At 34.9% G+C, this 23,031-nt stretch overlaps 1 protein-coding gene across 1 annotated transcript in view; it reads right to left on the bottom strand.

Annotated features, from left to right (window-relative positions):
• Window positions 1-23,031, bottom strand: part of LOC114336204 (vitamin K-dependent protein C) — a 283,411-nt gene that overhangs the window by 24,439 nt on the left and 235,941 nt on the right. The window lies entirely within an intron of this gene.

The raw sequence follows: 23,031 nt of genomic DNA on the forward strand, positions 1-23,031 counted from the left end.
GTCTGGTGATACTCCTTCCTGGGAAAGATCATGACCTAAATATGTTATTTCTCTTCTAAAAAATTGACATTTTCCTGGGTTAAGTATCAGATTCAATTTTCGACATGTCTCGAATGTCTTTTTCAGGTTGTATAGGTGATGTTTTTCAGATATTCCTATTACTACTATATCGTCCATGTAAAGAAATGCTTTGTCTGGTGTTAATCCTGAAAATGCTATTGACATCATCCTTGATATTTGGGCTTACATTTAATCCCAAAGGTAATCTGGTAAATTGAAATGCTCCATTTTCCGTGCTAAACGATGTGTATTTTCTCGATGATTTTTCTAATGGTACCTGGTGAAAACCTGACATTAAGTCTATAACTGAAAACCATTTTGCTCTTCCTAGTTGATCCAATATCGAGTCTATCCTTGGTAAAGGAAATTTGTCTGTGACTATTTTCTTGTTCAGTTGTCTAAAATCTATGCATAATATCCATGCTTTATTTCCATCTATCGCTTCTTCGGTACCAGCACTACTGGGCTGTTGTATTCTGATGTGGACGGTTCTATTATTCCTTGGTCTCTCAGTTTTTGTACTTGTCGGTTTAATTCCTCTGTTTGTGAATGAGGTGTCCTATAGTTTTTAATATATACCGGAGTTTGGTCTTTAACTCTCAGTTTCTGCTCGTAGCAGTTGTTACATGTTAGCATGTCATGCCTTAGGGCGAATATATCTGAATAAACTTCGCATAATGATACTAACTTATCGCGTATGTATTCTGGAATGTCTAACTTCAATAATTCCCGTAATTACTTTTTCCTGTCCTTGCTGTCGTTGATTAGTCTATATATGTTGAATAATTTAATGTCTAATGTTTTGATTGCGTTTGTCTCTACTTTTACTGTTTCGTAGGTTGTGTTCAAAATTTTGATGTACGGATTATTACTTGAAATAATTGCTCTCGCTATGAATATTCCTGGTTGTATTTCCTGTTGTTCCACTATCCTGTCATTCTTCAGCGTTTGAAAAATTTTTACGACTCTGTAAATTTCACATCTGGGCGGTATTATTATCGTGCCATTATCTATATTATCCAAAATGTTCGTACTAATGTAACAATCGTTGTCCTCTTTAATGTGCATTTTAAGGTTAGCGTAGTCTAGTATGCATTGAAAGTTTGAAATAAAGTCTCTCCCAATGATTCGGTCGGTTGGAATAGGAAAGCTAGGTTCAACTAATTGAAAGATATGCTCAAATCGAGATCCTTTTACTTCTAGTGTTGTTTTAACTTCTCCCATTGTTTGTAATTCTCCTTTAGTTACTCCTTTTATTTTCGCCTTTGTGTTTGGTTTCACATGTTCCTTCATAAAATCTTGTGAACATTTCAGTATTGGAATATCAGCTCCTGTGTCTATGATAAAGGTATTTGTGTTTTCTAGGATTCCTGTTTTCATTCGTACAAAATTCGTTAGGTTTAAGTCGAAGTTGTAAATATTATATTCCACTTCTGGCTGTGTACTTTCCTTGTTTCGTTCATTAAAAACCCCAACTGCTGGTTTTCTGGTTCCTCTTGGTTGTCCTCTAACTCAAGTAGCCTTACGTTTCTGTTACGTCCTCCTCTCTGGTTCCCTCTGTACGTTTGTTTGTTAGATTGTCTATATCCTCTGTTCGAATAATTCCGTTGGTTTTTTGTTGCTTCTCCCTCATTCCGTTGTCCAAAGGTATTTCTTCTTCCTCTATCGTATTTGTTATGGTATCCTCTTCGGTATTGCTGTTGTCCTCTCCTATTTTCATAATTCTTCCTATAATTGAACACTCTTCCCTGTGTGTTCTCCTCTGTCGTATCAATCGATAAAAATTTAGATACTACTTCCTGCGGTGTTGTGAATTTACCTGCCTCCAGTATTAACTTAGCTCTATCCGTATTAACGTTTCGTTTCATTGTTGCTACAACTGTTTCCGTTGTGTATTTTTTCGCTAATTCCAATGGCATTCCTTCTGCTATGTATGCTACCTTCAACTGTTCCGCTAGTTCCTCTACTTCAGATGCGTACACTGCTGCATCTTTGTTTCCTTGCCTTTCCTTTGCTAACTTGTATATTATCGTTTTCGGATTGTCGCCTCTTAATTATTTCTTCAGTGCCGCGGCAATAAGTGGGATCGTATCCTCTGTAGTTATCAGGTTTCTAGCCTTATTGGTCAATCTTGTTTTTATTAATGTTATCGCTGTTTCTTCATGTCCTTCTACTATTTTTCCTAGTAGTTCTAATGCGTCTAAAAATGGTTGTAGTTTACCTGCGCTTCCATCAAACTCGTTCGGCAATACCTTTCTTGCAATATTCAAAAACTAGTTAATTGTCAGAGCCATGTTTAATATTTTTATATCTTGTTTTACGTCGCCTTTTCCCTCTTCTATTTCTTCGTCACTTTGTTCTTCCTCTACTTCCTTGTCGATTGGCTGATGTATTGAACTTGGAACTACTGTTCTTAAGTTTACAGCTTGAAATCAGCGTATAACTTTGTCTCTTAAGGTAGACTTCCGCACCAAGCGACCGAGACAGGAGACCGCGACAGGCGACAGATAGGTCGGGAAAGGCGATAGTTGGTCGCTGGTCTCGGTCGCGGGCTGCAGCACTACCCCGATATAATTGCATTGAGAGCAGTAGTGGGGAGACCTCGCCAATCTGTCGCCTGTCGCGGTCTCCTGTCTCGGTCGCGTGGTGCGGAAGTCTACCTTTATTCTTCCGAAATATTTGTTGCACGCTTCTCTTTGTCTGTCCGATAGCGCTTCCCAACTTTTCTTCGTTAAGTGTGTGAATTTGTTATACAATTTAATTAACTGTGTCGTTACTTCTTCTTGTATATCCTTAGATTTAGGTACTTTCTTCTTCAAGACCCTTCTACTTTGTCTTGTTACTTCTTGCGTAATCTCCTCAACTATTTTGACGAAGTCTTCCCAAGTAACTTTGTTGCTACTCATTTATTCATAATTTTCCTATCCTTATTCCTGTACTCGTAACGAACGCATATATTTGACAGTCTTACGAGGTATAGTAAATATATATTATGTCAAAAAATAGTAAAAATATAGTAAATTGCAATAAAAATCATTATATCAGTCAATATAAATCACCATAAAAATCAGTAGACCAATCAAAATGTAATAAAAATCAGTAGGTAAAATCATAATTGGATAAAAAGTCGGTAAAGATAAAAATATATGCTAGTAAATATGTATATAAAAATCATATAAAAATGTATCATTGCGTCCTATAAATAACCATAATATTTGTGGAAAAAAAATTCCCTATAATACCAATAAGGTAATTAAAATAGAATAGGTAGATAAAAATAGGTAAAACTTAAAAGATTATCATCATTCTCTTTGCCTTATCCCTATGCGGGGTCGGCGTCCCTAATTGCATTTCTCCACACAATTCTATCTTGGGCCATATCAATGTTAATCCCCTTTACCAACATGTCCTGCCTTATCGTCTCCCCCCAGGTCTTCTTTGGTCTTCCTCTCCTACTCCATCCAGGAATCTGCACTTCAGCTATTCTTCGTATTGGGTGGTTAACGTCTCGACGTTGAACATGACCAAACCATCTTAACCTATGCTCTCTCATTTTGGCATCAATTGGTGCCACACCTAGACTTCCCCTAATATACTCATTTCTAATTTTATCCTTCTTTGTCACTCCACTCATCCATCTAAGCATTCTCATTTCCGCCACATGCATTCGCTGTTCCTCTTTCTTTTTCACTGCCCAACATTCAGTTCCGTACATCATAGCTGGTCTTATGGCTGTTTTATAAAATTTTCCCTTCAGCTTCATTGGAATTTTTCTGTCACACAACACACCACTCGCTTCTTTCCACTTCATCCATCCAGCCCTAATTCTACTGCATGCATCTCCATCTATTTCTCCATTACTCTGTAATACCGATCCTAGGTACTTGAAACTATTGCTTTTTACAATCATTTCACCATCCAAAGATACCATTTTATTTGTAGTAGCTCCATCTTTAAATGAACATTCCAAATACTCTGTTTTTGTCCTACTAAGTTTTAAACCTTTTTCCTCCAGAGCTTGTCTCCACTGTTCCAGTTTTTGTTCTAAGTCTCTTTCACTATTTCCTACTAACACGACATCATCAGCATACATTAAGCACCATGGAATGTTACCCTGTACTTTCGCTGTTATCTGGTCCAAAACTAATGAGAATAAATACGGACTAAGCACAGAACCTTGATGCAATCCTACTTTCACATGAAATTTATCAGTCTCTCCCACACCTGTCCTAACACTAGTCGTTACTCCCTCATACATATCCCTCACAATCTTTACATATTCACCAGGGACTCCTTTCTTATTGAGTGCCCACCACAGAATCTCTCGAGTAACTCTATCATATGCTTTCTCAAGATCAATGAATACCATATGAGCGTTTGTTTCTTTACTCCTGTATTTTTCCATCAACTGCCTTATAATGAAAATTGCATCTGTTGTTGATCTACCCTGCATAAAGCCAAATTGATTCTCGGATATTTCGGTCTCTTCACGTATCCGTCTAAAACTTAAAAGATTATGTGCATCTTAAATTACGATTATATTACTTTATTATATGATTATACGAATCAGGACTAATATCGTGGAAATAGCATAAGAACAGATAATATGGACTTAACACTTTTACACGTCTGTGTTCGTATCACCAAGAGTCCTCGCTGCACGTCCCATACCATTGTCCATTTTCCATTGTCCACATGAAGTTCCATCTCCATACCATTCCATCCTGAGCTCCGCGTCGGCCTGATGTCTCCATTCTTTTTATAGAGGTACCACACTGTTATCTAGGGTGGTCGAGGTGCCAGAACATTGACGTTTTTCTCCATACTCGTCCCGTTTACCAGTCCTGTGTTCTTCCCTGGTCTTAGATCGCCATATGGTGGCTCCTAGCTTCTGTGCCACCTCAGATAATTAAGGGGTGGTTACCCCCTACCATAAGTGTTGATGAAGTAACAATACTCACTGTGAATACATTTATTTGTACGTTGGAGTAACAACGGTAAGGAGCTGGTGGTATAATATTTAATATCTGTGATGTTGCCCGCTGGGATCTTAAATACTAATTGACTAATATTTTCTCCGTGAAAGTATAACTAAAAGTGGATTGCCGTGTTTATTGTTTTTATATAAACAAAAAGTGAGAGTGATACTAAAACTGCTAAATCGACTAGATTATAAATAACGTATACTAATTATTATTTCAAACTGACCTTGTATCCAAACCGCATGCATTGATGTGGTAATGTAGATCAATCGTATTTATTATAAACAAACGTATTTGTTTTACCACAGACATTTAATTATTAAAGAATTTGTCTTAATAAGATGACTACTGAGATGCAGTGTATCCCAATACATACTCAACCATGCAAATTGTAAATACATTTTACTATAGCGATAAATAAAACGTACTCGAAGGATAAATAAAAATTTTTGAAAAAAAGGTAAAATTTTATTTTTTTTTTCATAATCTTTAGGTCCGTTGAGGGATCGGAAGATAAAGTCCGATTTGAATAATCTTTATTTGTTTTACTTGTAATTACCAATCGCAACTTTTCCGCACTATAGCGATACGGAATTATCAACTTGACTTTTTTCGCACCACCCTATTATAGATAGCAGTGCGTGAAGGACTAAAAGTGTGCTTAAGTAACAATGTATTTTAAATGGGATTTACTTTTTCGCACTGTTTTAACTTTCGCGTTGTCATGGTGACAATCCTTAACTTTCGCGTTGTCATGGTGATGACAATATGAGCAATGAATTACAACAAAAGTTTTGACAGTTTTGTGGTTTGAAAGTAGTTAGAATTTTTAAATGTCAAAGTTCTAAAAATAGAATAGAAATATATTCCAGTGACGAAGAGTTACAGCTTTTCTTAGTTGCTTATCATAGATAAAATATTGTATGAAACTGTGCGTGAAGTACTTTTTGCGAACTTACGCGATGTATAGCACTCGCTCGGTTGTCGCTCGTGTTCTAAAAATCGCGTGCGTTCGCAAAAAGCATACTTCACGAACTGTTTTATAAATAACTATGGTTTAAATAACTATTATGAAACAGGTCGTGAAGTATGATTTTTGCGAACGCACGCGATTTTTAGAGCACGAGCGACAACGGAGCGAGTGCTATACATCGCATAAGTTCGCAAAAAGTACTTCAGGCACAGTTCCATACAATATTTTATCTACGATAAACAAATAAAAAAACTGTAACTCTTCGTCACTGTAATTCATTTCTGTTCTACAATTTTTAGAACTTTTAAAAACCATTTTTTTAACATTTAAAAATCCTAACTACTTCCAAACCACAAAACTGTCAAAAATTTTGTTGTAAGTCATTGCTCATATTGTCATCACCATGAGAACGTGAAAGTTAAGGATATCTGATTACATGAAAGTGTGCCAAAAACCCATTGAAAGTGTGCGAAAAAGAAAATCCCATTTAAAATACATTTTTAATTCACGCACACTTTAAACCCTTCACGCACTGCTATCTATAATGACAGTTTTCACAAACTAAAAACTTATACATAATATGACATAGAGTAGATAAAAGTATTTTAAAAACAATTATTTTTCAAATCAAAATGCCAATTTTAAACAAAAAGGATTCCGACGAAGTTTAGTGAAACAATATTAAAAAATTACACTTTTATAAAAAAGTAATTTTTATAATACCACGGTTTTGTTATACAGCGATGAGTGTGCTAATAACCGGCAAAATAACGCAAAATATGGAAAACATGATGCGTTATGAAACAGATAGATCGAGACGAAACTAGGTGAGGTGTAAAATGATGGATAGGAACATATGAATTTACATTACCTTACATAGTTTCCCACCTTTAGACTTTTGTGACAGTGACAGTTATCATACCCGGCCGATAGGTCTAAAGGTGAGAAACTATGTAATATATAATGTCAATTTATAGGTTCCTATCGATAAATATACACCTCTACTAGTTACATCTATTTTTTCGTAAAGAAATATGTTTTCCACAGTGGTGATGGCGCTAATAACCGGCAAAATAACGCAAAAGATGGAAAACACATTAACATGTGAGATAAAAGAATAGGAACTAGTGGAGGTGGGAGATTAAGCGATAAAAACCTAAAAATTTACATTCTACTTATTGTTTCCCACCCTTGGACGTATCGGAGGAGTTTGGCAACTGCCCCTGTGACAGTGAAAGTTTTAATTGACATACTCCTCTGATACATCTGAAGGTGGGAAACAATAAATAGAATGTAAGTTTATAGGTTTTATCGCTAAATCTCCCACCTGCACTACAATAGTTTCATTTCTTTTTATCAGACAACTTAATATGTTTTCCATCTTTTGCGTTATATTGCCAATTATTAGCGGGCTCATCACTGTATAGGAGACAATATCAAATTATTAACTGTATTGTTGTTTCAATCTCAATGTCATGAAAACATTTTGTAATCGATTTTAAACTCATATAAATCACAGAAAATATTTTAAATTGTAAAAAACTAATGAAACATTTTTTAAAGGATAATATCGTGATATACCTTATTACAGCTAATATCATATTAACTTGATATGAATAAAAATATGAATTTTTAGTATATTATCTCAATGGGCAAAATATGAAAATGTCAACTAAATTAAACTAACAAAAAATAAAAAAATAGGGAACACCCGGTTTTAACCGGGGACCTCTCGACTTGCAGTCGACACTACCAAAGAATTATATTCGCTCTGTTTATAATGGATTACAAGATTTGTCGGACATAGTGACAAAGACCAAGTGAAGTATATAAAAACGTTTTAAAATATAAATGCTTATTTACTACATGGTAACGACCCACTTATAATCACAAAAAATCCAGTTCCGGAGTAACGAAAAAATATATTTAAAGTAATTGTGATCTAAAAAAAAACAGTAAAATCCTGTATAAAGGTATATTTAAAAACCCTCAAAAGTGCCACATCCAATTCACATAACTAGTTTTCGACTGGTTTACCAGTCATCATCAGTGCTTACTTAAAATGAATATAACCTGATAAAAAGGCATAGATGTTGAAATTTTCATCAATGAAAATTTAAACAAATTTTCATCTGCATACAACCCACCACTACATTTCTACATATGACTATTATCACCATACCTACTCCATCTGTCATCACCAACATATAATACTCATCTTTAGCAAAACCAAATCAACAGTTTAATTTTTTTCTTTCTGGGTCTCGTTCTTGTTCCTTTTTCACTAATTTCCTCACAGACATCTCATACCCCCCAGCCCCTACTGTCACCATCCTATTACGGTTTTGGTTTTTGGACCCTTAGGTATCCAGGCAGCCTGCGATGTCTTTAATGCTTGCGAGTCATACTCGCATGCCTGCGAGTTTGTGCTTTCTTAATGATACATCCCCTAGATTATTTAAGACATTTTTACACCTCATACACCCCATTGTGATTTCTTACACACTTACACAAATTCAAACAGCTACTAATAAGTTAAATAAATTCGAAAAGTTTAAATCACCACAAAATTGCTTTTTTAAATCTTAGATCTCTTGAAAATAAGATTTTATTACTGTATTTAGTTGTCGAACACAAAACTTATGTGTAATGTGGTTTGCCTAACTAGTTTTCATTCGACCCAGTTTATTGCATATCTAACCTTGAAACCATGTTTTACAACTGTGACAACTGCCTTGAAAAGTTTGCGGATTCAGATAAATATAATCGATTGCGGTGCGATGGATATTGCCGCAGAAATTTCTGTATGCGATGCACAAAATTAAATAAGTCCACCACTAAAGCCCTATTGGAACAAAAATTTCCCCATCTAAGATTCTTTTGTACGGTATGTGACTCGCCTAGCTTAAGATATTTAAACGAAAAAATAACCAACTTATCAAAAAATCAAATACCACTAGAGAACTTTGAAGCTTTAACTCAAGTTACTAAGAAACTTACTGATAATTTGCCTGTTTTCATTGAGACTTACGATTTGTTGACCAAAAATGACGACAAACTGGACTATCTTACGAAAAAAATTGATGAGATCCATAAACTAAATAACCTGCTGAATCCTGAAAAGGTTTTAAAATCTGTTAGGCAGATGGAACATGATATTTTTAATATATCGTCAGTTTTTTTTCGGGGGTTCAGATGAGACTATTAAGGTTCAAATCCAAGAATCAAATTCAACTGATATTAAGATGGGACTAGATAGGCTCTCTTCAAACATCAATGAAATATCGAATCAAATGAGCAATCTTACCAAAAGTCTATCTACCATACCAACGAAAAAAGAGGTATTGAAGAAAAATACATGTTATGCCACCTCAAGTACCCAGACTGAAGAGCCTCAACATTTCGAAGCAAATGCAGAGCAAAAGTCAAAAATTACAGAAGATAAGTGTCACTTTGTAGTTATTAGTAACTTGAGCCCAATATACACCCCTATACAAGTGGTTCACTATATTAAAGAGAAGCTAGGTATAAAGGAATATATAAGATGTTATGCCCTCCTTAAAGATGCCGACACAACAACTGGTTCTTCATTCAAAATAGGTATAAAATCTAGAACATCTATTAACCTTTTATTTAATAAGGGCATTTGGCCACCTGGTGTAAACATTAAATGGTCTATCGAATCTTCATATTCCGAACCAACGCTTTCATCTGAGTCACATAAGAATCCGAAGAATATCAGAAGTCCTATTAGCCTGGAAAATTCAAATAGCAGTTTATGCAACAACAAAGATGAAGTTCAGAGCACAAACATACAAACAGACAAACAGGCCATCGAAATTTGCAAAACTAAGAATCCGTTCCATACCCATATTAATTTCATTAAGAAAGATACTATAGAACCATCGACTAATCTCGATCCATTGACCCCACCAAGAGTTAGATTAACCAATAACTCTAATAGTCGATATCTTTTAGCCAGATTAAGGGAACCGGATATCTTAAAGGCCATTAAACTTCATCTTGCTTATTTACACGACCAACCTGCATCAGTATTTTATGATGGGTATACCAACACAAGTGTTAAATTGTTTCTGGCTTCCGAAGGACTTCCTACAAAGAGTGAAGATCTACGAAAAATTCTAGATTTTAATGATGCTTATGGAATTGGTGCAGATGAGGTAGACGCTGATCTTGCTGCTTTTAGGTCTTTTCTAAATTCGGAAAGAATTATTCACCTGCAAAAATCAAGGGAATGCCACCGAAACTACTATTCCGCTGCCTCTCCAAGACGAAATTTTTAAACATCACGACGTGTTCTGAGGGACTAGAATCCTCAAATTATTTTAGTGATAACAACTTTAGCATGGTTCTGATTAATATTCGTTCTATAATATATAAAACTGATGAATTATTTCTGTTTCTAGAGGAATTAGGGTTTCCACCGATAGTTGCGGTTACTGAGCACTGGCTTGAAGTCAACGAGCCTTTTTTTGTAGAAAAATATTCCACTATTGCTAGGTATGACCGTCCAAGTTCAGCTCATGGAGGCACCCTAATTCTTTCTACAAATAATGATTTTTCTCTGGTAACAAAATATGACTTTCTTTTAAGTGAAGCATTCTTTGAGTTTTCCTTAGTTTACAGTAAGAACCTTAATCTTTATATTATTTGCATTTATAGATCACCTGACTCTTCCGTGGAACTATTTTTTCAGAACCTGCTTAATTTGTTAGATGACCTGCCCCATAAAAGCAGAAGAATTTTATGCGGGGACTTCAACATTAATTATGCTGCTGCTTGTGCTACACAAATATCCCTGGTCAACATATTTGAATCATATGGTCTATCAATGCACATTGATTCTCCTACAAGGATTACAAAAACTTCATCTACCATAATTGATTATATTGTCTCAGATTTCTCACCCCTTGATGTCTGCGCTACAACTGTTAATGCGGGACTATCTGATCATGAAGCGGTTTATACGAAGTTTAACATCTTTAGCAAGTCCTCCTCGAAAACTCGACGTTTAGGCAGGATTTTTTCCGGTCGGAACTTTCGTAAATTCCAAAATTTATGCTTAACCTCTGAGTGGCATTTTTCCTTCCATGGACGTCGATTATAATTTCAGTGATTTTTTGAATAAGCTGGTCTGTATCTTCAATAAAGCATTTCCTTTAATCACAATTAAGCAAAAACATCGCAAACCCTGGACTACCAAAGGTGTCCGCATATCAGCCAAAAACATGCGTTCACTACTGTATATCAAGAAATTTACTACCAACGTCTCTGTTACTGAATATATCACCAAGTACAGGGCAATCTATTTAAAACTTATAAAATCGGCTAAAAAATTGTATTATCAAAATCGTCTCAGAAGCTCCAAAAGTGTTGCAAAAGAAACTTGGTCCATAATAAACGATCTTCGAAATAAAACTCACACAGCTCAAACATTTTCCCTTCCAGACCCAGAAAATCTAAATGAATATTTTGTTAATGTGAGTAAAAATATAACATCAACTATTGTGTCAAAACAAGATCCCATTTCCTATCTCCCTAATTCAGGAAAGGTTTCGAATTCATTCTTTATAAGACCGGTTGGTAAATCTGAACTGATCCAAATTATCAATAGTATCAAAAGCAAATCTTCCTGTAGTACCGATGGACTATCCATAAAAATTTTCTCAAATCTCCCAGACAATGTGTTGGGAGTCCTCATCTCTCTAATAAATGATTCTTTTGAGAAAGGTAAATTTCCAGAGTGCCTAAAGACGGCCATCATTATTCCTCTTCATAAGGGTGGTGAAAAATCTATTGCCTGCAATTATAGACCTATTGCATTACTACCGGTACTCTCCAAAATTATTGAAAGACTCCTAAAAGCCCGACTTATGTCCTTTCTCGTTGATAACAAGATTTTATCACAAAATCAGTTTGGATTTTTAAATAATAAATGTACCACCGATCCCATGTTTTCTGTACTACATGAGGTTTATCAAGCATTAAACAATAATCTCCACACTGCCACTGTTTTTTGTGATTATGCCAAAGCTTTTGATTGTGTAAATCACGACATTTTGATAAAAAAACTAGATTTCTATGGAATTCTAGGTATTTCTTTGAACTGGTTTCAATCTTACTTGGAAAATAGGAAACAACTGGTTAGAGCAAATGACACCGACTATAGTCTCAAAAATGTTGTTTGTGGGGTACCGCAAGGTTCAGTATTGGGTCCTCTACTTTTCCTTATCTTTATTAATGACATCACTAGTTTAAAAATCGATGGAAAAGTTTTTCTTTTTGCTGACGATACCAGTATCACTTGGAGCAACTCAAATATCGCAACCCTTCATGCTACTATAACTTCTGATCTACTCACAATAAAATCCTGGTCAGATTCTAATTTACTCTCTTTTAACGTAGATAAAACAGTAGCATTACCCTATAAAGGAACTCTTCAACCCTTACCTCTTCATAACAGCCAGATCAGTATCGTTGATTCTGTAAAGTTTCTTGGTATTTTTTTAGAGAGCAACCTTAAATGGTCCCTTCATATCGATGTGTTAAGCAAGAAACTATCCTCAGCTTGCTTTGCAATAAGATCTGTCTCTAAGGAAATGGATTTAGCCTCTTCCAAAATAACATACTTTTCATTGTTCGAGTCCCATCTTCGATATGGTCTGCCTTTTTGGGGTTTTGGTATAGCTGCCCAGTCCGATGTTATTTTTAAATTGCAAAAAAGAGCAATCAGATATCTGTTTGGCCTCAGAAGAACAACACATTGCAGAAGCTACTTCAAAGATCACAGAATTCTAACATTACCTTCTTTATATATTTTAGAAACTGTTTGCTTAATTCGTAAACATCTACATGTTTTTCGTAAAATGACTAAAGCATATTTATCTGAAAGACCATATTATTCAATAGCAGAGTTTCTTAACCAATAACTAAGAAATTACAGTATTGTTATGTATAAGTAGAATCTTAATCTATATTTGAGTGTCATATGCAGCAGCATAACTTATTAAATTACTTATTAAATTTCTTAAGGTAGATTAGGCAATTTGCAATTTTTTTTTAATTCTGCAATATATTGTTACTGATTTTTATTTGACTTTATTATGTTTTATTTATATTGACGATTTGTATAATTTTAGTAAATTGTATTTGTTATTGTTTTTATTTATGATTCTTGTAAGCTTTGTCTATAAAATTGTTAAATTTTTCATGACAATAAAGCATATTTCTATTCTATATTATTCTAGTTCCACTTACAGTTTACGTGAATCATTTTTAAATGATAATTTTCACAATGGCGTATGTTGTTACATCATTTCTAATTTTAACAATCTGCATACCTTACTTTTAAATATGACAGGTTATTTTTAACTACCTGTGGAACTGTCGTTTGTCTTGTCATCGTTCCGAGGTTTCCAACCATTTCATTTTCACTTGCCGTCTCACTTCCAACATGTGAACAAGTCATATCTACATCTCAGATGTTACCTAGGGCAAATTAGATAATATTTTAAACATCCAGGCTTAAGGTAGCATTTTATACCTATGTTTCCTTGACGGACTACTTTTACTGGGCTTTGACCCACATATTTTTGTATAATACTATCTTGGTGGTTAGCATGTATATTGCACGCGAGTGTAAACAACTATTTTTTAACCCTAGTCAAAATTTCAACATCTTTGCCTTTTTATCAGGTTATATTCATTTTAGGTAAGCACTGAAGATGACTGGTAAACCAGTCGAAAACTAGTTATGTGAATTTGATGTGGCCCTTTTAAGGGTTTTTAAATATACCTTTTATACAGGATTTTACTGTTTTTTTGTATCACATGGTATACAGCCAACTACAGGAAAACTTTCTCCTTGTGGATTTTTAATTGTGATCTGTTCTCTAAAAAATTGAAGTGAACCTGTACATAAACTTTAGTTGTGGATGTGGTGAAGAATTTTCAGAATTTCACGTAAATTTTAATACAACAGATCTAAAACAAATTACAATAACTTGAATGTAAGGAGTAAAAATGTTCGTTCATCGAAGCGTTGGTTTTGTGTGTATTCTCGTCGTTATGTACTTTTTTGTCACCCAGTAACCCTGGCAAATGAACTTGGGTCACTTCGTTCGGCAATCTTCGGTAATACGCACTTGTACAATAATTGGCAGAGTCTAATAAATTTCAAAGTCAATGTACTTAACATATACTCCCCCACCTTGAAACCCCAAAGACCGGGTTTCAATAAAAAGTCTTAAAGAAAAAGTCAAAGATCATATTAATTATAGTTTTCAAACAAAAGTTATTGATCTTGGTTAGGCAGAACACATAATTTCACAACCGGTCGTTTAATCTCACCAGAGCTTGTCTTTATCACAACCGACCGCACAATATTGTCACTTCCGGTGTAAGTTTTTAAAATTCTGCCTAACTGCCACTTCAAGGGAGGAAGTCCATCATCCTTTACTAGAACCATGCGTCCAGGCTGGATCAGCTGTTGGCAATTCTCCTTCCACTTGACCCGCTGCTGAAGATGGGATACATATTCTTTGGACCATCTTGTCCAAAAGTGCTGTAATATCTGTTGCACCCTTTGGAATCTTGAAAGACGATTTTCATTAATGTCCATTAAGTTTTGTTGTGGTATACTCGTCAATGAAGATCCAATTAATAAGTGTGCAGGAGTAAGAGGGTTAGGGTCATTTGGGTCATTAGAAAGAGGATAGAGTGGTCTAGAATTGAGACAAGCCTCTATTTGATATAAAACCGTGGTAAATTCTTCAAATGTTAAAATTGCATTACCTACTACACGTTTCATGTGGTGCTTAACTGATTTAATGTTTGACTCCCATAATCCACCGAAGTGGGGAGCACGTGGAGTAATGAAATGCCATTGAATACCGTCGATTGAGAGGTCTGTAATAATGTGATCAGCATTTGTGTTAAAAAATTGTCTGAGTTCATTATTTGCTCCCACGAAAGTGCTGCCGTTATCTGAAAATATTTCGGAGCATTTACCGCGTCGGGCCGTGAATCGGCGTAATGCCGCTAAGAAGCATTCTGTCGTGAGATCACTGACAACTTCTAAATATATAGCCTTACTGGCGAAGCAAATGAAGAGAGCAATATAAGCTTTAGAAGTTTTGTAATTACGACCCTTTCTATCTCGTAATAAAACGGGACCAGCATAATCGACACCAGAAACCGTGAAGGGACGTGAAGGGGTAACTCGTGACTCCGGAAAATTGCCCATAAGATACTGTTCGGGTTTATTGTTAAATCTAAAACATCGGACACAATCACGAACAATTTTTCGAACCAAATTGCGCCCTGATATTGGCCAGTAATTTTCTCTTAAGGAAGCAAGAAGTGCTTGAGGACCAATATGTAAAAGTTTCAAATGCTCATGGCGAGCAATGAGTATCGTGAGGTGATCTTTCTGAGGTAGGACTATGGGGTGTTTCTTGTTAAAATCAAATGACGAATGATGTAAACGACCGCCAACGCGTATTAATTTTGTTGTTGTATCAAAGAATGGAATTAGGCCAAGAAGTTTACTTCTTTTGTCAATTTGGTTGGAATTGGAAAGTGCATCATAATCATATGGAAATGACTGACGTTGTACGAACCTAATTAAGGTTAAAAGGGAATTATTGAGTTCTATTGTGGTCAAGGGACCTGTTATTCGTAAATGTTTATGAATCGACAGATTGTCTTTAAATCTTAAGACATAAGCAAAGACGCGTGTTAGTTTATTTAATGAAGAATATTTGTAGTAAAAGGTAAATTCGTTGTTGATGTGATGAAACACAAGAGTTTTGTTACGCAGTTCAGGTAATTCAGAAGTTATACAAACTTCTTGATGTTTTGTATATTGAGGCCATTCTTCTTGAGGCAAAGTGAGCCAAGAAGGGCCATGAAACCATATGTGGGAATTACTGAGCGAAGAAGGACTTATACCTCGTGACAGTAGATCTGCTGGATTATCATAAGTATTAATATATTTCCAAAATTCAGGGTTGGTCAGTTTATGTATTTGTGAGACTCGATTTGCTATAAAAGTCTTAAGTAAATGGGGAGAGGTGTTTATCCATGAAATAACAATTTTAGAGTCAGTCCAATACGTAATGTTTTTAAAGGAGACATTTACAGATGAAGTGACCTTTTCGACAAGTTCAGAAAGTAGTGATGCCCCACAAAGTTCGAGTCTTGGAATGGTTACAAGTTTCATAGGAGAAACTCGAGTTTTAGCACAATAAAGATTTGAAGTGTAATTTCCAAATGTATCTGTGCAGCATATGTAAATACATGCACCGTAAACCGCCTCCGAGGCGTCAGAAAACCCATGAAGCTGAACAGAAACTGGGTTAGAAGAAAGTACATGTCTAGGTATTTTTAAAGTGTTTAATTTTGTAAGTTCGAAGTAGTATTTCGACCAAAGTGTGTAAATACTTTCAGGAACAGATTCATCCCAACTTATCTTGAGTTTCCAGAGCTCTTTAAGAATAATTTTCGATATAACTGTTACGGGTGAAAGTAACCCCAAAGGATCAAATATTTGTGCTGTACAGGATAAAATCTGTCTTTTGCTAATCTTTAAGTTAATTGTGGAGATATTTATAGAATATTGTAGGGAATCACAAGACGGATTCCAAAGTAATCCTAGTGTTTTGTTATGTTCGTCAGAACCAAAATGCAAAAAATCAGGATCAGAATGATTTTGTAGAGACGAATCATTGGTAGTCCATTTTCTCAGAGGAAAACCGTAGGAAGATAATAAATATGAAATAGTTTCCTTGATTTCTCGGAGTTCTTCCGATGTGTCACAACCAGTTAATAGATCATCTACATAAAAATCGTGCAAAATTATAGAGGAAATTTTTGGGTATTCGGAAATATGTCGATGAGCAATTTCATGAAGAGACCTAATGGCAAGAAACGCTGCTGATGCAGTACCGTAGGTAACAGTATTCAGTGTATAAGCAGAAATTTCATCATTTTTATTAAATCTCCAAAGGATCTTTTGAAGGTAACGTTGTTCAGGAGTAAGGAAAACCTGACGATACATTTTAGTTATATCTGCACCCATTACGAATTTATGTTGACGAAATCTAAGTAAAATGTAAAATAAATTATCTTGTAAATGAGGGCCGACATACATGATGTCATTTAATGAGTAGCCTGTGGTAGTTTTCGCACTACCATCAAATACAACTCTTAACTTTGTAGTGGTTGAAGTTTCTTTTAAAACGCAGTGATGAGGTAAGAAGAATCCAGAATTATCATTAGTGTCATTTATTAGGGACATGTGACCAAGTTTAATGTACTCACGTATGAAGTCATGATATTCTAATTTCAATTGAATGTTATTTTCAAGTTTTCTCTCTAAGTTTAAAAAACGTTTTTTGGCAGTAGTTAGAGAATCCCCTAAAACTGATGGAGATTCCTTTAGTGGAAGAGTAGTGATAAAACGACCATGACAATGGCGAGAAATATGCTGCTTAAAATGATTTTCACAATAGATGTCTTCTTCGGAAACAAACTTAGTTTTAGGACACTCCTCTAGTTCCCAAAACTTTGTGAGCTGTGAATCTAATTCACTGGTAGAAGAAAAGTAACAATTATGTTGGGGGTGGTGTTGAATATTTGTTGGAATTGGGCCAGAAATTATCCAACCAAGAGTGGTTTTTTGAATGATCGGTAACCCAGGACCAAGTTTGATTTGTCCCACGCTTAAAATATCCCAACATGTGTCAGCTCCAATAAGAAGGTCTACTGGACCAGGTTTTTCAAAATTCTGGTCAGCTAGAAGTAATTTTGTTGGAATATTGAGCTGGGAACGATTGATCTGTATGTAAGGTAAATTACTTGTTATGTTGGGCAAAATTAGACAAGATATTTTTTTCGAGAAATTGTTAATATCTGATTTAAATGTTAGTGATGTCCGGAAGTTAATATTGTGAGTTAATTGATTAATTCCCGAGATCGAAGTGTTGATTTTTTCCTTTGAAAGTTGTAAAATATCACAAAATTTCTCAGATATAAAGTTGGATTGACTTCCGTTGTCCAAGAGTACTCTGCATTTATGTGAGTTGCCGAACTTGTCAAAAACGTTAACAACAGCAGTTGAGAGTAGAATATACGGTTTAATAGCAGTGTGAACACTTGAGCTTATATGATGTGTTGAAGAGAAGTTAGAGGTAGAAGTAGATTCATTTGACTGCAGCCCAGTGTTTGGAACATTGGAAGGTAATGAAGATTGAGAAGAATTGTTTTCTGTGGAAACTGAATTTGAGGATTGTGAATTCTCGAAGTGTAACAGAGTGTGATGGATCTTTCCACATTTTCTACAACCAGTAGAACGACAATCCTTAGTACGATGGCATGTGCCAAGACAATTAAGGCATAAACGTAGACGTTTTGCATTGTTTAACCTATTAGTAGGATTTAGTTTTAAGAAGTCAGGACAATAATATATTTTATGTTCCTTGTTACAAAAGTTGCATTTAAACCTATTCTCTGTGTTAGAAACAAAGGCTCTTGTTTCAGACTTATTACCTTTGTATCGTGGTGAATTTTGATCCTGTTTATTATCATTGTAGTTATCTAATGACTCTAAGATACGACATCGTTCTTTTAAAAATTTCAGTAAATCATCTAAAACTGGTAGGTTGTCTTTACAATTTTGTGACTCCCAAGAGCGTCTTGTTGAGTTATCAAATTTAGTTGTTAACAAATAAATAATCAAATCATCCCAGTGTTTAGTGGGGCGTTTTAAAACTTCTAAAGCACGTAAATGTTTTTGTGTATTGTCTAGAAGTTGTCTGAGACCTTCATTTGATTCTTTTGTGACTAGTGGTAGGTTAAAGAGAGCTTTAATGTGATTGTTTACAAGTAACTGTTTATTTTCAAATCTTTCGATCAATAAACTCCAAGCAATGTCGTAGTTTGCATCGCAGACTTGCAAAGATTTAATAGTGTCGGCAGCTATGCCACGTAATGACAGACGTAAGTAATGAAACTTTTGTACATTGGAAAGTGAAGTATCATCATTAATAATAGAATTAAAACTGTCGCGAAAGAAGAGGAATTGATCAAACGATCCATCAAATGTAGCTAGATTCAATGGAGGTAACTTGATGTTGCTTGTATTTGTAGGCCCAGCTGCTATTGAACCATTGACACTACGTGAATCAGACGTGTCAGTAGGTCGTCTAGATAAAATAAGTTTTTTGATGTCAGATATTATTTTAAAATATCTGTCCTCAAAAGTCTGCCTTTCAATGGCATGTATTGTGTCATAATTTTCCTCGCAGTCAGGATCATCAGTTTCAATAAGCATCTGAACCTCATTAAAAACATCTAAAAGCCCTTCGGCTTTGAATAATCGCATTTCTAAATCTACGAGGTCGATAATTTCATTATTTTCTATACTTCGAAAATATGTTGTTAAAACGTGTAAGAGCACCTTTAGTGGCCATTCTCTTTGTTTTGTTTTGGTCTGACATTTTTGACAATTTGACCAAAATTTATGAGGATGCAAAATAATTAAATATTATGTATGTATGTGGCGTATATTATTATACAGATATAAACAATCAAAATGTGTTTGATGTTTAAAGAAATAAATATTTGATCTTCGATGAATGTAATTAAATAAAAAGAAATGATTTATTCAAGTGCAGAAAACGGAAATAAATGTTTTGTAATTCAATTATTATGTACGTAAGAATTATTATTAACGTTTAGTTACGATCTGTCAGAATAAAATAAAAAATCAGCTAGCACATTCACAATGAATACGAGAGTAGGTAAAACGTCAAATAATATGTCACTATTCGAAATAAATATATTAATTTAGATTGAAACTCATGTACTTAAAATATTTATCAAATAGAGACTGAAAAAATGTGAAATTATAAAAAGGATTCAGTATACAGTGTTGTAAATGTAGCTTCCTGGGGTTGATACAGCGGGTCAAGTACGACGTCGGTTCGTAGAATGTAAAGCTGCTATTTTCTTTTGTAGTTCTGCTGGCACTGTAGATTCGTTGTTCGAAGGACCAATAGATGTGGATGTGGTGAAGAATTTTCAGAATTTCACGTAAATTTTAATACAACAGATCTAAAACAAATTACAATAACTTGAATGTAAGGAGTAAAAATGTTCGTTCATCGAAGCGTTGGTTTTGTGTGTATTCTCGTCGTTATGTACTTTTTTGTCACCCAGTAACCCTGGCAAATGAACTTGGGTCACTTCGTTCGGCAATCTTCGGTAATACGCACTTGTACAATAATTGGCAGAGTCTAATAAATTTCAAAGTCAATGTACTTAACAAACTTAGTTTTTTATGATCTTTCTAAATGTGCAAATGGATTTTGAAATTTTCAATATACAGGGTGTTGTTTCAAGGTCACAATTACGTTATATTTTTTGTTAACCTAGACCAGGATTTTCCTTGTTATTACTAAGTGGGTCATTCCGATGTAATAAATAAGTATTGATCTTTTTCAAGCGACTATTTTTTCATTAACTTTAATAATTTCTTATTAAAAGTTAACTATACCTACCTTGTTTTTAATCTCAGAGTTCTTAAAACCTGCAATATAATTTTAAAATTAAAGTCATTAAATTGTCTGGCAAAAAAATTGAAAACAACCATTAAACTTAATTTCTTGTGCTCTCTTCAAATATTCAAACGGATTTTGAAAACTTAAAGATACATGGTGTTGTTTCAAGGATGCAATGAATTTATATTTTTTGTTAATCTGGACTCGAATTTTGTTGTTAGTAGTTGAGTGGTTTCGTTTCTAAGTGAGACATACGTTTACCGAATATAAAAAAATACAAACTGGTTCTAAAGTTCTGTATCTAGAAAGAAATGGGCAAAATCGATTAAACATACTGTAACTTGGTTATAAAAATCGGTGGGGCAATAAATGGTGTATATCTAAAACCGCTTCATTGATCTTTATTCACCATTTAAGTATTTCCGTTTCCCAGTGAAACACTTTCTTCTTCTTCAAATGAAAATCCACTAATGGATGTTGGCGATCACATTTTCCATTAACTCTCTGTTTCTTGCAATGTGTATCAGAGATTGTATGCCGTTAATCCCTGTCAATTGCCTTATGTTTCGGAGCCAGGACATTTTCTTGCGTCCTATTCCTCTCTTGCCTTCTATTTTACCCTGAATTATACATAAGTTAAAGGAACTGTTATTTTCCGCTTCGCATGATGTGACCCAAATACGCCGTTTTTCTTTTCTTGATGTTTTCGAAAATCGGACGTTCTTGGTTAATTCTTTTAAGGACATCAACATTTGTGACTTTCGCCGTCCATGGTATTTTTAGGATACGGCGATAAAGCCACACTTCGAAGGCTTATAATCTGTTTATATCCCTCGTTTTGAGTGTCCAGCCCTCTATGCCATATAGCAGCACAGACCACACGTAGCATTTAGTAAACCTTAGTCTCAGTGTAAAGTCGAACTCTGAGCAGGTCAGTACCTACCTGAATTTTACGAAAGCTTGTCGAGCTTGATCAATGCGACATTTTACTTCCCTGTCCGATGCCCAGTCTTTAAAAAGCCACGTTCCTAGGTATTTAAATTTGCTCACTCTCTCAATGGACTTAGTATTCAGTGTTATGGTGGAGTTTTCAAATGCATCTAAGTTTCTGGAGATGATCATGAATTTGGTCTTTTTGGTATTAATCTCTAATCCCATTCGCTTACTGTATTCTCCGATTATAGTGACAAGTTGTTGAAGATATGCTATGTTGTCGCAAATTAAGACAGCATCATCAGCATATCGTATGTTGTTGATCAATACTCCATTCAATTTGACTCCCATCTCTGCGTCTTCCAAAGACTCTTGAAATATGGCTTCCGAATAAATGTTAAATAAAAGAGGGGAATGCACGCATCCCTGCCGAACACCCCTTCTTATATGTATGGATTTGGATATAGAATTGTCTATTTTTAATTGTGCTGCCTGATACCACTACAAGTTTTCAATGCATCTTATGTCTTTTTGGCCTATATCAAGCTTCTTGAGGATCTGCATTAACTTGTGATGTTGGACACGATCAAACGCTTTCTAGCAGTCTAAAAAGCACAGGAATACGTCCTTCCTCTGATCATAACAATTTTGGACCAATACCTGTGTTGCTACTATTTGCTTCTCTTGTTCCCAAACCTTGCCTAAACCCAAACTGAGAATCACTTATGTCCCATTCACATTTTTTGTATAATCTTTGATGTAGTATTTTTAAGAATATTTTTAAAGTGTGACTCATCAGGCTAATGAGTCTGTGATCCTCACATCTTTTTGCATTGACTTTTTTGGGTAGGGGAATAAATGTAGGGAGCAACCACTGTTGAGAATAGCAACCAGTTTCATAAATAAAATTAAATATTTTATGTAGTGCTGGAATTCTCCTTTCATTTAGTAGTTTGAGTATTTCTAAAGGGATTTTATCAGGTCCAGGTGCCTTATTGTTTTTTGAATATACTATTGCCTTTTCTATTTCCGCTTTAGTGATTGAAGGGCCAGTCAGCTGGTCGTCTGTATAAACTTTACTCATGGGTCTTTCGTCATGAAAGAGCTCCTGGATATAGTTTTCCCATATATGAACTTTCTCTGTTTCACCTAGCACTATCTGGTTATCCTGATTAACTATAATAGTTGGTCTTTGTTTTCTGTAAACTCCAGCAATCTCCTTAAGCTTTTTATGTAAATTTCGGTCGTCGTGCTGTCGTTGTAAATGTTCTAGATCGATACATTGTTGCTTAAGCCATGCATTTTTTGCTATTCTTATCTTTGCTTTTATTTGCCTGTTAATGTTTTTATACATATTGCTGCCATCGGGGTCATTCTTGTGTCGTCGTCGTTCATCCATTAGTATTAGTATTTCTTCTGTCATCAATTTTTGCTTCTTGTTCTTTGGTTTGTACCCTAAGTTGCTTTTCATGATGTCTGTTACAGCACTTGTAATCGTATT

The sequence above is a fragment of the Diabrotica virgifera genome, chromosome 6 (assembly GCF_917563875.1).
Source record: "Diabrotica virgifera virgifera chromosome 6, PGI_DIABVI_V3a".
Taxonomy (NCBI): Eukaryota; Metazoa; Arthropoda; class Insecta; order Coleoptera; family Chrysomelidae; genus Diabrotica; species Diabrotica virgifera.